The following is a 12,931-nucleotide window of genomic DNA, read 5'->3' on the forward strand; positions in this document are numbered from 1 at the left end:
TAGCATTCTCACAAGCCAATTGTTTAAGAAGTATCCCTGCTGGCTCAGTACTCTTAATAGTTCTTTCTACAACAGTTTTCAATCTGGCCACAAAGTCTTCATATTTCTCATCGGGTCCCTGTTTGATACTACTCAAAGTGGACAACTTTCCATCTGAAGGGGGCAAAGATTTCCATGCAAAGATACCTATAGTCATAATCTGATTAAGTGCTTCTTTAGACAACCTTGCTTGGACTAGGTTAGATTCGTATTCTCCAACTCCTGTTAATGTTGCAGATCTCACTGTCCTGAGCTGTGCATCATTAGAGGTTTTGATTTCTGCTAACTGTAGTTTAGCCAACTTATGATACTCTGTCAACCACAGGATGAACTCTCCTCCAGGAAGGCAAGCCTTTGCAACCATTCTCCAATCATATGGTGTCATCCACCTTGCAGCCAAGGCATCTAGCTGAGTAAGTGCATAAGGGGAGGTAGACCATAATCATGACAGGCTTGTTTAAGCTCTTTCAGTAGCTTATATGTGATTGGTTCCCATTTTCCTTTTTCTGTGTCATCCCCTTCCATCTAGGTAAAAGCTACTGGAAAGGCCATTGAAAATTCCAAGCCTCCCTGTTTTTCTGCCTCCCTTCTAGCCTAGGTGAGGACCCCCTGAGGGGGTTTACTCCAAAGAGCACTCTCTGCATATTGTCCACGCTTCTGCCTCAAAGGCTTTTGTTTCAGAAAATTCTTTATCCTCCTCAGCCTCAGGCAATGCTCTGGGAGGCTTTGGGGGCAAAGTGGGGAACTCCTGGGCCCTGGGAGGTGCAAACGGAGGCAGCGGTGATCACCTGAAATCAGAAAGTGGTGGATAAATTTTTAAAGGTTTGCGTAGAGGGGGAAGGGGCTCACTAGGGTCCCCGGCTGCAGCATCCTGCAAGCCCCCTCCTTCCTCAGGAGGTCGAGCACACGCTCCATCCTTTTCTTCGTCAGTGGGAGGAAACATGATCTGTGCAGAAAGCGGAGACCCAACATTCACCGCTGCAGCCTCTCCCATAGGCTGTCTAACAGCCTCATGCCGAGGGTCCAGGACGTCCCTAATCATATTTCACAGACCAAAAGCATCTACAGGAACCTTTTCTGGCCCATGCAAAGTATAAAACAACTGTAACTGATCTCCAACCTTAGGCCAGGTTTTTAGATTTATGGTACCTTCCTCAGGAAACCATGGGCATTGCTCTTGGACAAAAATTAGAAACCTAGATAGCTTTCCTTTGCTTACTTTAATGCCTCTATCGGCTAACATGTGAAGTAATAATTCAATAAGCATTTATCTATTCTTGGATGCAGAGAGACCCATTTTCCTAGAGAATATTCTTCATGAATTCTGTACCCTCCTCACCCTGCCTAAACTGCAGAGGGGTCCCGGCCACCCACAGGTACAATCCTAACCACCCTGCATTAGAGTCACAAAGTTACTTACCCTTCAGATCTGTTTGATATCCCTATTTGGGTGCCACCTGCTGGAGTTCAGCTCCAGCAGCCAGGAAATCAGCCTGAAGGGATGAGACGTGTTGGCGAGTCACGATGCAGTCTTTCATTCAGCTTTCTTGGGTTGCGGTTTATTTCAAGATTTAGGTTCTCTTTTATACTTTGACAAAAGCATTAGGTCAGAGGTTTGACATTTTCCATTGCCCCTCACCCAGATTCACTGTCTCCATGAATCACTGTTGCCCTTCAAGGAGAGTTTCTGCTTCAGCAGTTCTCTCATTCCTGTGTTTATTTAACTTGTGATTACATTGTAACTCGTGCTTATATCAGGGCTGCATACCACAAGTTTAGCTCAGTTCAGTCGCTCAGTCATGTCTGATTCTTTGAGACCCCATGAATCGCAGCACACCAGGCCTCCCTGTCCATCACCATCTCCCGGAGTTCACTCAGACTCATGTCCATCAAGTCAGTGATGCCATCCAGCCATCTCATCCTCGGTCGTCCCCTTCTTCTCCGGCCCCCAATCCCTCCAAGCATCAAAGTCTTTTTCAATGAGTCAACTCTTTGCATGAGGCGGCCAAAGTACTGGAGCTTAAAATTTAGCATCATTCCTTCCAAGGAAATCCCAGGGCTGATCTCATTCAGAATAGACTGGTTGGATCTCCTTGCAGAACAAGGGACCCTCAAGAGTCTTCTCCAACAGCACAGTTCAAAAGCATCAATTCTTTGGCGCTCAGCCTCCTTCACAGTCCAACTCTCACATCCATACATGACCACAGGAAAAACCATAGCCTTGACTAGATGGACCTTAGTCGGCAAAGTCATGTCTCTGCTTTTGAATAAACTATCTAGGTTGCTCATAAATTTTCTTCCAAGGAGTAAGCATCTTTTAATTTCATGGCTGCAATCACCATCTACAGTGATTTTGGAACCCCCCAAAATAAAGTCTGATACTATTTCCCCTGTTTCCCCATCTATTTCCCATGAAGTGATGGGACCAGATGCCATGATCATCATTTTCTGAATGCTGAGCTTTAAGCCAACTTTTTCACTCTCTTCTTTCACTTTCATCACGACGCTTTTTAGTTCCTCTTCACTTTATGCCATAAGGGTGGTGTCATCTGCATATCTGAGGTTATTGATATTTCTCCAGGAAATCTTGATTCCAGCTTGTGTTTCTTCCAGTCCAGCATTTCTCATGATGTACTCTGCATTTAACTTAAATTAGCAGGGTGACAATATACAGCCTTGATGGACTCCTTTTCCTATTTGGAAGCAGTCTGTTGTTCCATGTCCAGTTCGAAGTGTTGCTTCCTGACCTGCATACAGATTTCTCAAGAGGCTGGTTAGGTGGTCTGGAATTCCCAACTCTTTCAGAATTTTCCACAGTTTATTGTAATCCACACAGTCAAAGGCTTTGGCATATTCAATAAAGCAGAAATAGATGATTTTCTGGAACTCTTGCTTTTTCCATGATCCAGAGGATGTTGGCAATTTGATCTCTGGTTCCTCTGCCTTTTCTAAAATCAGCTTGAACATCAGGAAGTTCACGGTTCATGTATTGATGAAGCCTGATATGAAGAATTTAGAGCATTAATTTACTATCATGTGAGATGAGTGCAATTGTGCAGTAGTTTGAGCATTCTTTGGCATTGCCTTTCTTTGGGATTGGAATGAAAACTGACCTTTTCCAGTCCTGTGGCCACTGCTGAGTTTTCCAAATTTGCTGGCATATTAAGTGCAGCACTTTCACAGCATCATTTTTCAGGATTTGAAATAGCTCAACTGGAATTCCATCACTTCCACTTGCTTTGTTCATAGTGATGCTTTCAAAGGCACACTTGACTTCACCTTCCAGGATGTTTCGCTCTAGATGAGTGATCACATCATCGTGAATATCTGGGTCATGAAGATTTTCTTTTCGTACACTTCTTCTGTGTATTCTTGCCACCTCTTCTTAATATCTTCTGCTTCTGTTAGGTCCATAGTATTTCTGTCCTTGATGGAGCCCATCTTTGCATGAAATGTTCCCTTGGTATCTCTAATTTTCTTGAAGAGATCTCTAGCCTTTCCCATTCTGTTCTTTTCCTCTATTTCTTTGCATTGATCGCAGAAGAAGTCTTTCTTATCTCTTCTTGGTATTCTTTGGAACTCTGCATTCAGATGCGTATATCTTTCCTTTTCTCTTTGGCTTTTTGCTTATCTTCTTTTCATAGCCATTTGTAGGGCTTCTCCAGACAGCCATCTTGCTTTTTTGCATTTCTTTTTCATGGGGATTGTCTTCATCCCTTTCTCGTGTACAGTTTCACGAACTTCATTCCATAGTTCATCAGGCACTCTAATCTATCAAATCTAGGCCCTTAAATCTATTTCTCACTTCCACTGTATAATCATCAGTCAGTTCAGTTCAGTTGCTCAGTCGTATCCAACTCTTTGAGACCCCATGAATCGCAGCATGCTAGGCCTCCCTGTTCATCACCATCTCCCAGAGTTCACTCAGACTCACATCCATCTAGTCAGTGAGGCCATCGAGCCATCTCATCCTCGGTCGTCCCCTTCTCCTCCTGCCACCAATCCCTTCCAGCATCAGAGGCTTTTCCAATGAGTCAGTTCTTCTCATGAGGTGGGAGGTTCAGCTTTAGCATCATTCCTTCCAAAGAATCCAAGGGTTGATCTCCTTCAGAATGGACTGGTTGCATCTCCTTGCAGTCCAAGAAACTCTCAAGAGTCCTCTCCAAACCACAGTTCAAAAGCATTTATTCTTCGGCGCTCAGCCTTCTTCACAGTCCAACTCTCACAACACACATGACCACCGGAAAAGCCATAGCCTTGGCTAGACGGACCTTAGTCAGCAAAGTAATGTCTCTGCTTTTGAATAAACTATCTAGGTTGCTCATAAATTTTCTTCCAAGGAGTAAGTGTCTTCTAATTTCATGGCTGCAGTCACCATCTGCAGTGATTTTGGAGCCCAAAAAAATAACGTTTGACACTGCTTCCACTGTTTCCCCATCTATTTCCCATGAAGTGATGGGACCGGATGCCAAGATCTTCATTTTCTGAATGCTGAGCTTTAAGCCAACTTTTTCACTCTCCTCTTTCACTTTCATCAAGAGGCTTTTTAGTTCCTCTTCACTTTCTGCCATAAGGGTGGTGTCATCTGCATATCTGAGGTTATTTGTATTTCTCCTGGAAATCTTAATTCCAGCTTGTGTTTCTTCCAGTCCAGCATTTCTCATGATGTACTCTGCATATAAATTAAATAAGCAAGGTGACAATATACAGTCTTGACGTGCTCCTTTTCCTATCATAAGGGATTTGAATTAGGTAATACCTGAATGGTCTAGCGGTTTTCCCTGCTTTCTTCAATTTCAGTCTGAATTTGGTAATAAGGAGTTCATGGTCTGAGCCACAGTCAGCTCCTGTTTTTTTTTTTTTTTTTTTTTTTTTTTATGTTGACTCTATAGAGCTTCTCCATGTTTTGCTGCAGAGAATATTATCAATCTGATTTCGCTGTTGACCATCTGATGATGTCCATGTGTAGTCTTCTCTTGTGTTGTTGGAAGAGGGTGTTGGCTATGACCAGTGCATTTTCTTGGCAAAAGTCTATTAATCTTTGCCCTGCTTCGTTCTGCATTCCAAGGCCAAATTTGCCTGTTACTCCAGGTGTTTTTTGACTTCCTACTTTTGCATTCCAGTCCCCTATAATGAAAAGGACAGCTTTTTTGGGTGTTAGTTCTAAAAGGTCTTATAGGTCTTCATAGAACCATTCAACCAGCTTCTTCAGCGTTACTGGCTGGGGCATAGACTTGGATTACTATGATATTGAATGGTTTGCCTTGGAAACAAACAGAGGTCATTCTGTCGTTTTTGAGATTGCATCCAAGTACTGCATTTCGGACTCTTTTGTTGACCATGATGTCTACTCCATTTCTTCTGAGGGATTCCTGCCCGCAGTAGTAGATATAATGGTTGTCTGAGTTAAATTCACCCATTCCAGTCCATTTTAGTTTGCTGATTCCTAGAATGTCGATGTTCACTCTTGCCATCTCCTGTTTGACCACTTCCAATTTGCCTTGATTCATGGACCTGACATTCCAGGTTCCTGTGCAATATTGCTCTTTATAGCATCAGACTTTGCTTCTATCACCAGTAACATCCACAGCTGGGTATTTTTATGCTTTGGCTCCATCCTTTCATTCTTTCTTGAGTTATTTCTTCACTGACCTCCAGTAGCATATTGGGCACCTACTGACCTGGGGAGTACCTCTTTCAGTATCCTATCATTTTGCCTTTTCATACTGTTCATGTGGTTCTCAAGGCAAGAATACTGAAGTGGTTTGCCATTCCCTTCTCCAGTGGACCACATTCTGTCAGACCTCTCCAGCATGACCCTCTCATCATCGGTTGCCCCGTGGGCATGGCTTAGTTTCATTGAGTTAGAAAAGGCTGTGATGGTAGAGTGATTAGATTGACTAGTTTTCTGTGACTATGGTTTCAGTGTGTCTGCCCTCTGATGCCCTCTTGCAACACCTACCGTCTTACTTGGTTTCTCCTACCTTGGGTGTGGGGTATCTCTTCACGGCTGCTCCAGCAGAGCACAGCTGCTGCTCCTTACCTTTGATGAGGGGTATCTCCTCCCCGTGCCCTTCTTGACCTTTAATGTGGGATGGCTACTCTAGGCCCTCCTGCGCCTGCTTGGCCACCACTCCTTGGACTTGGGGTTGCTCCTCCCGGCCGCTGCCTCTGGGCTTGGGAGTGCGGTTTTTCCTCCCAGCCACAGCCCTGGCCTCTGGCATGTAGTAGCTCCTCCCGGCTCCCTCCCCTGCCTCGGGCACTGCCCCTGGCCTCGGATTCGGGGTGGCTTCTCCCGGCCGTTGCCCCTGACCTTGGACGTGGGGTAGCTCTCGCTACGCTTAGTGTGCAGACTGCCACCAACCTCAGTTTATTTCTTTTCTTTCTAAATCCTGTTTGCCCCTAGTGTCCTGATCTCACTATCTCTTAAAAAGGCTTCTAGCTATTAATATCTCTAAAATTCCTATTCTGTATAAGCTGTAGTAAAATATGCTAACATTACAACATTCCTTGAATGTTTAGCTTCTAACTATTTTTAATTATTTTAAGCCCTAAATTCAGCAAACTCCTTTGCTATAAACATTTCTTTCACAAATAATTTTCAGATAACAATCCCTCCCGTGGCCTCAAGCTGTGGCCTAGGTGCTCATCCTGGAACACACTTTTGTAAAGATCCCTGAACAAATGTCAATGGTTAACTTTATGTATTATTCTCTGAGCACAACTGCAGAAGGCTTTGTGCCTTCTCATGCTCCTCTAGAGAACAATAAGCACCTTAATATTCTTTTAGTCATGCCAGCAAAGGAACAACAACAACAACAAAAAACCAAGTCAGAATCACAAGACCTAGCTCTTTCATTGAGGCCGTGCCTCCATTTTGTCAGTAATGCCTAACGTGGCTCCTGACAGTAATGTCTCTGCTTTTCAATATGCTGTCTAGATTAGTCTCAACTTTCCTTCTGAGGTTTAAGCATCTTTTAATTTCATGGCTGCAATCACCGTCTACAGTGATTCTGGAGCCCAGAAAAATGAAGTCAACCACTGTCTCCACCGTTTCCCCATCTATTGGCCATGAAATGATGGGACCAGATGCCATGATATTAGTTTTCTAAATGTTGAGCTCTAAGCCAAATTTTAACTCTGCACTTTCACCTTCATCAAGAGATTATTTACTCCTCTTCAATTTCTGCAATAAGGTGGTGTCATCTGCATATCTGAGGTTTTTTATATTTCTCCCAGCAATCTTGATTCCAGCCTTTGCTTCCTCCAGCCCAGCGCCTTCATGATGTACACAGCATATAAGTTTAATAAGCAGGGTGACAATATACAGCCTTAACGTACTCTTTTCCTGTTTGGAACCAGTCTGCTGTTCCATGTCCAGTTCTAACTGTTGCTTCCTGACCTAAATACAGGTTTCTCAAGAGGCAGGTCAGGTGGTCTGGTATTCCCATCTCTCAGAATTTTCCACATTTTATTGTGATCCACACAGTCAAATGCTTTGGCATATTCAGTAGAGAAGAAGTAGGTGTTTTTCTGGAATTTCTTGCTTTTTTTGATAATTCATCAGGTATGGGCAATATGATCTGTGGTTCCTCTGCCTTTTCTAAAATCAGCTTGATCATCTGGAAGTTCATGGTTCACATATTGCTGAAGCCTGGCTTGGAGAATTTTGAGCATTACTTTACTAGCATGTGAGATGAGTGCAATTGTGCTGTAGTTTGATCATTATTTGGCACTGCCTTTCTTTGGGATTGGAATGAAAATTGACCTTTTCCAGTCCTGTGGCCACTGCTGAGTTTTCCAAATTTGCTGGCATATTGAGTACAGCATTTTCACAGCATCATCTTTCAGGATTTGAAATAGCTGAACTGGAATTCCATCACCTCCACTAGCTTCGTTCATAGTGATGGTTCCTAAGGCCAATTTGACTTCACATTCCGGGATATCTGGCTCTAGGTGATTGATCATACCGTCATGATTATCTGGGTCATGAAGACCTTTTTTGTACAGTTGTGTGTATTCTTGCCACGTCTTCTTAATATTATCTGCTTCTACTAGGCCCATATCATTTATGTTCTTTATTGAGCTCATCTTTGCATGAAATATTCGCTTGATATCTCTAATTTTCTTGAAGAGATCTCTAGCCTTTCCTGCACTGTTGTTTTCCTCTATTTCTTTGCATTGATTGCTGAGCAAGGCTTTCTTATCTCTCCTTGCTATTTTTTTGGAACTCTGCATTCAAATGGGTATATCTTTGCTTTTCTCCATTGCTTTTTGCTTCCATTCTTTTCACAGCTATCTGTAGCACTCCTCAGACAGCCATTTTGCTGCTTTGCGTTTCTTTTTCTTTGGGATGGTCATGATTCCTGTCTTCTATAAAATGTCATGAACCTCCGTCCATAGTTCATCAGGCATTCTGTCTATTAGATCTAGTCCCTTAAATCTATTTCTAACTTCCACTGTATAGTCCAAAAGGATTTGATTTAGGTTATACCTGAATGGTCTAGTGCTTTTCTCCACTTTCTTCCATTTCCGTCTGAATTTGGCAATAAGCAGTTCATGATCTGAACCATCTTCAGATCCCAGTCCTGTTTTTGCTGACTGTATAGAGCTTCTCCATCTTTGGCTGCAAAAATATAATCAATCTGATTTTGGTTCCAACCATTGGTGATATCCATGTGCAGAGTCTTCTCTTGTGTTGTTGGAAGAGGGTGTTACTATGACCAGTGCCTTTTCTTGGCAGAACTCTATTAGCCTTTGCCCTGCTTCATTCTGTACTCCAAGACCAAATTTGCGTGCTACTCCTGGTGTTTCTTGACTCCTACCTTTGCATTTCAGTCCACTATAATGAAAATGACATCTTTTTTGAGTGTTATTTCCAGAAGGTCTTTAAGATCTTCATAGAACTGTTCAACTTCAGCTTCTTCAGCATTATTGATCAGGGCATAGACTTGGATTTCCATGGTATTGAATGGTTTGCCTTGGAAACAAACAGAGATCATGCTGTCATTTTGAGATTGCATCCAAGTACTGCATTTCAGACTCTTTTGTTGACTATGATGTCTTCTCCATTTCTTCTAAGGGATTCCTGCCCATAGTAGTAGATATAATGGTTGTCTGACTTAAATTCACCCATTGCAGTCCGTCTTAGTTTTTTGATTCCTCGAATGTCTCTATTCACTCTTGTCATCATCTGTTTGACCACTTCCTATTTGCCTTGATTCATGGACCTAACAATCCAGGTTCCTATGCAATATTGCTATCTACAGCATCAAATCTTGCTTCTATCACCAGTCCCATCCTCAACTGGGTGTTGTCTTTGCTTTGGCTCTATCCCTTCATTCATTCTGGAGTTCTTTCTCCTCTGATCTCCAGTAGCATATTGGGAACCTACCAACCTGGGAAGTTCATCTTTCAGTGTCCTGTCTTTGTCTTATCATACTGTTCATGGAGTTCTCAAGGCAAGAATACTGAAGCAGTTTGCCATTCCCTTCTCCAGTGGACCACATACTGTCAGACCTCTCCACCATGACCCGTCCGTCTTGGGTGGCCCCACATGGCATTGCTTAGTTTCATTGAGTTAGACAAGGCTTTGGTCCGTGAGACAGGTGGGCTAGTTGTCTATGAATGTAGGTAGTCTGTCTGCCCTCTGATGCCCTCTCTCAGTGCCTACCATCATATTTGTGTTTCTCTTACCTTGGACACGGGGTATCTCTTCACGGCTCCTCCAGCAAAGCGCAGCCCCTACTCCTTACCTTGGAAGTAGGGTACCTCCTCTCAGCTGCCGCCCCTGATTTGGACATAGGCTAGTTCCTCTCTGCTATGCTTCTGTGCTGCTGTTGTAACTCCCATTCATCTGAACCACCATCACAGCTGTGGCGAGCCATAATTCAACAACTTATTGTTCCTCACATTGTTTCTGTTATTGTGACAGAATTGTATGTATGTTAACGGGTAAAAGTAAGGCAATAATTAAAATTAATGTTTTGAAGTAAGCCTTTCAGTAGCTAGAAAAATACGTTCCAACATAACATATAGAAGCTTAATTCAAACCCTGCTGTCTTAAATCTTGAACTGAAACCACAAGTTTGTATGAACTAATTATATTCCTTTTTATTTTAATTTTTAAAGAAAATTTGTTCTTCCTCCTCCAACCACTGTAAAGCCTAGAAGCAGTGACAAGTTGATAACAGTAACTATTCTGAGGGCTAAGATGTAGCTTCTAAATACATTTCCCATCAGACGATCTTAAAGAAATGGCTGATTTCAGGACTGGGTAAAGAAATGCACAAAATAGTCTTGGGAATTGTGAAGGACCAGAAAACTGAGGGACTTCAAAGACCAACAGACCCTGGACAGAAAGTTTAGGAATCCAAATGAAAAGGCCAAACATCTACCAGTCTGTTGGGCAGAGTGATGGTTCTGCTTCTCAACACACTGTTTATGTTTCTCATAGCTTTCATGCCAAGAAGTAAATGTCTTCTGATGTCATGGCTGCAGGCACCATCCACTGTTGTTTTAGAGGCTAAGATGAAGAAATCTGTCACTGCTTCCACCTTTTCTACTTCTATTTGCCTGGAAGGATGGGGCTGGATCCCACGACCTTAGTTTTTTAATATTTAATTTTAAGCTGGGCTAATGTGTCCAAATGTTAATAGGCTACATCTAATTTGTCACTGTGATAGACTGCTAGGGCACCAACTGACCATTCTGAGCACTGAGAAAGGGAAATAATCATCAATATTTACACTATTTTTGTTTCTATTAAGCATAGGTTATGTAACAACAAACAGTTCCAGGAAAACAAGCTAGACTCCCTTCTGGAGGTGATGGAGAGCAGCTATAATACAGATGAAGCCTCACTCGCTAGACTGCAGCTTACCTCCTGCTGTGGAGGTCTGGTTCCTTATAGACCAAGGACTGGTACTGGTTCTAACCCACCGTGCTGGCATTGTGGACTCCTTCTCTAAACGCAATAGTTGGGCATTCTGTAAAACAAACCACCCTGCTTCCTCCCTTTTTATGAACAAATAAATGGCATTAAAATTGGGAGAGGAACAGTTATTTCGTCTTAAAAGAGAACAACCAAGTGCAACATATGAGTACATTCCTCAATTAGCTGTGAAAAGACATCTGCTTTTTGAGAATCAGATAAATTTGCACATGGACTGGATATAAACTATTTATTTTGGGGGGAACAAAAGAGCATTTTTTTTTTCATATCCTTTCATTCTATCACAAATACTCAGTATGTACATTTGGTGCAATATTCATCTTGTCCGTAAAATACTTCAGGAAAAATGAATAAGGAGTAAAGGAGAGAATGAAACGACGGTCTGTCTTGATTTAAAAACAGATAACTGCTTTGCTATGCATAGGTGCTATGGATTGCGTTGTGTCCACCCTTGACTTCCAATGTGATGGTATTAGGAAGTAGGGCATTTTGGAGGTACCCAGGTTAACATGGGGTTTTGATAGTAGTCCCTCATGATGGGATTAGCCTCTCCCACTTTTTTTCTTTTATTTGCCCTCTTTTTCCTTTCCTTCAACCACCACATGTAAGAACATAGCAAGAAGAGAAAGACTGATGCAAGTCAAGAATGTCTTCTCTGGGAACTCAATTGGCCACCACCTTGATGTTGCGTAGTCTCCAGTCTATGACAAGCTATGGGACTAAAGTTAGCTTTGTAGTTATTCATGCCAAATGATGAAATATAGGGTTCATGACACTCTTCTTTCTTATGTTTGTTATGTTCGAAATTGTTCTGAAGTAAGAAGTTTATAGAAAGTCCATTTTGAAGTTTCTGTCTTAGTGATATCCTGAGGAGCCCAAGATAACAGATTCAGGCAGGTCCCCAATGAATGAGTGGTCAGAGGACCACATGCTCCTTACTCCAACCCATCTCTTGTCATCTGAAAACTGTCACCCACACCTGACACACTTACTGCCCCTCCCCCACCTGCATCTCTACTGATTTGCTAAGCTGAGTCATCTAGCTGGAGAAGTTAATGATTCAGGACAGGGTCTGGAAGCAGAAGGAATGCGGATATTTTTAGAAAGAATAAACTGGGCAGACCCCTCCTTGGTTTTCCCTTCTTTAGGGCCATCTGCCGTTGAGGGATTGGGCCTGGGTAGAGAGGAAGCCACAAGTGGGACTGCATGGATATTTTCAAGGGAAGGGAGGAGGAATTCATAACCCAGTAACCAGTAGGTGGGCAGCTTGTAAATGTTCCAGGAGAAAAGGCAGACGCACTGGGAAAAGGATAGTGCCTACCTGAGGGCCAGAACTGCCTGAGTCTTCTGATTACACTTAGAGATCACGTCATTCCTGCTGGATTTCCTGCTCCAGATGTGGAGGGGAGAGAGCCTTACTCATTGCTGACTCACGGGGAGAGAGAGAGTCTCCCCCAGAGGAGCTTTGATTCCACTCTAACTGTGGGTATCATCCCAAGCCAGAGAGCCAATGGTAGGTCATCCAAAAGATGACCTACTTTAAATGGTATTTAAAATACTACAAAATTTATCTAAGAGTGTGGCATATCTAGTTCCAAGAGTTTTTTTGAGTGATGGTTCATCAGCCTAATTTGAATCTCTGCTGAGGAATCTACAAGCTTCCCCATTATAACTTCTGACTTATAACTACCTGATCTCATCCCACAGAACCCAAATGATGGTACGTTCCAGTGAGCAAGGCCTCTAAGGTCCTCAGTGTCACAGCATCTTTGTGCTAAGTGGTTTACCCCTCTCAGTCCTGAGACTTGGACTCATGAACTTCACTAGACAGTTACATCACCCTGCCCTCCAGAGGCAACCTCAGCGTCCTCAGCAACACCCACCTCTGACCCACTAGTACACAGACTGACATTGAGCCTCAGTAACTAGGGTTCTGGA

At 42.8% G+C, this 12,931-nt stretch overlaps 1 protein-coding gene and 1 pseudogene across 1 annotated transcript in view; both read right to left on the reverse strand.

The window, feature by feature from the left end:
• LOC101123592 (pregnancy-associated glycoprotein 1-like) overlaps positions 1-1,081 on the reverse strand; it is a 43,439-nt pseudogene extending 42,358 nt beyond the window's left edge.
• PAG3 (pregnancy-associated glycoprotein 3) overlaps positions 1-12,931 on the reverse strand; it is a 928,325-nt gene that overhangs the window by 643,266 nt on the left and 272,128 nt on the right.

This window comes from Ovis aries, unplaced genomic scaffold (genome assembly GCF_016772045.2).
Source record: "Ovis aries strain OAR_USU_Benz2616 breed Rambouillet unplaced genomic scaffold, ARS-UI_Ramb_v3.0 scaffold_87, whole genome shotgun sequence".
Classification (NCBI taxonomy): domain Eukaryota; kingdom Metazoa; phylum Chordata; class Mammalia; order Artiodactyla; family Bovidae; genus Ovis; species Ovis aries.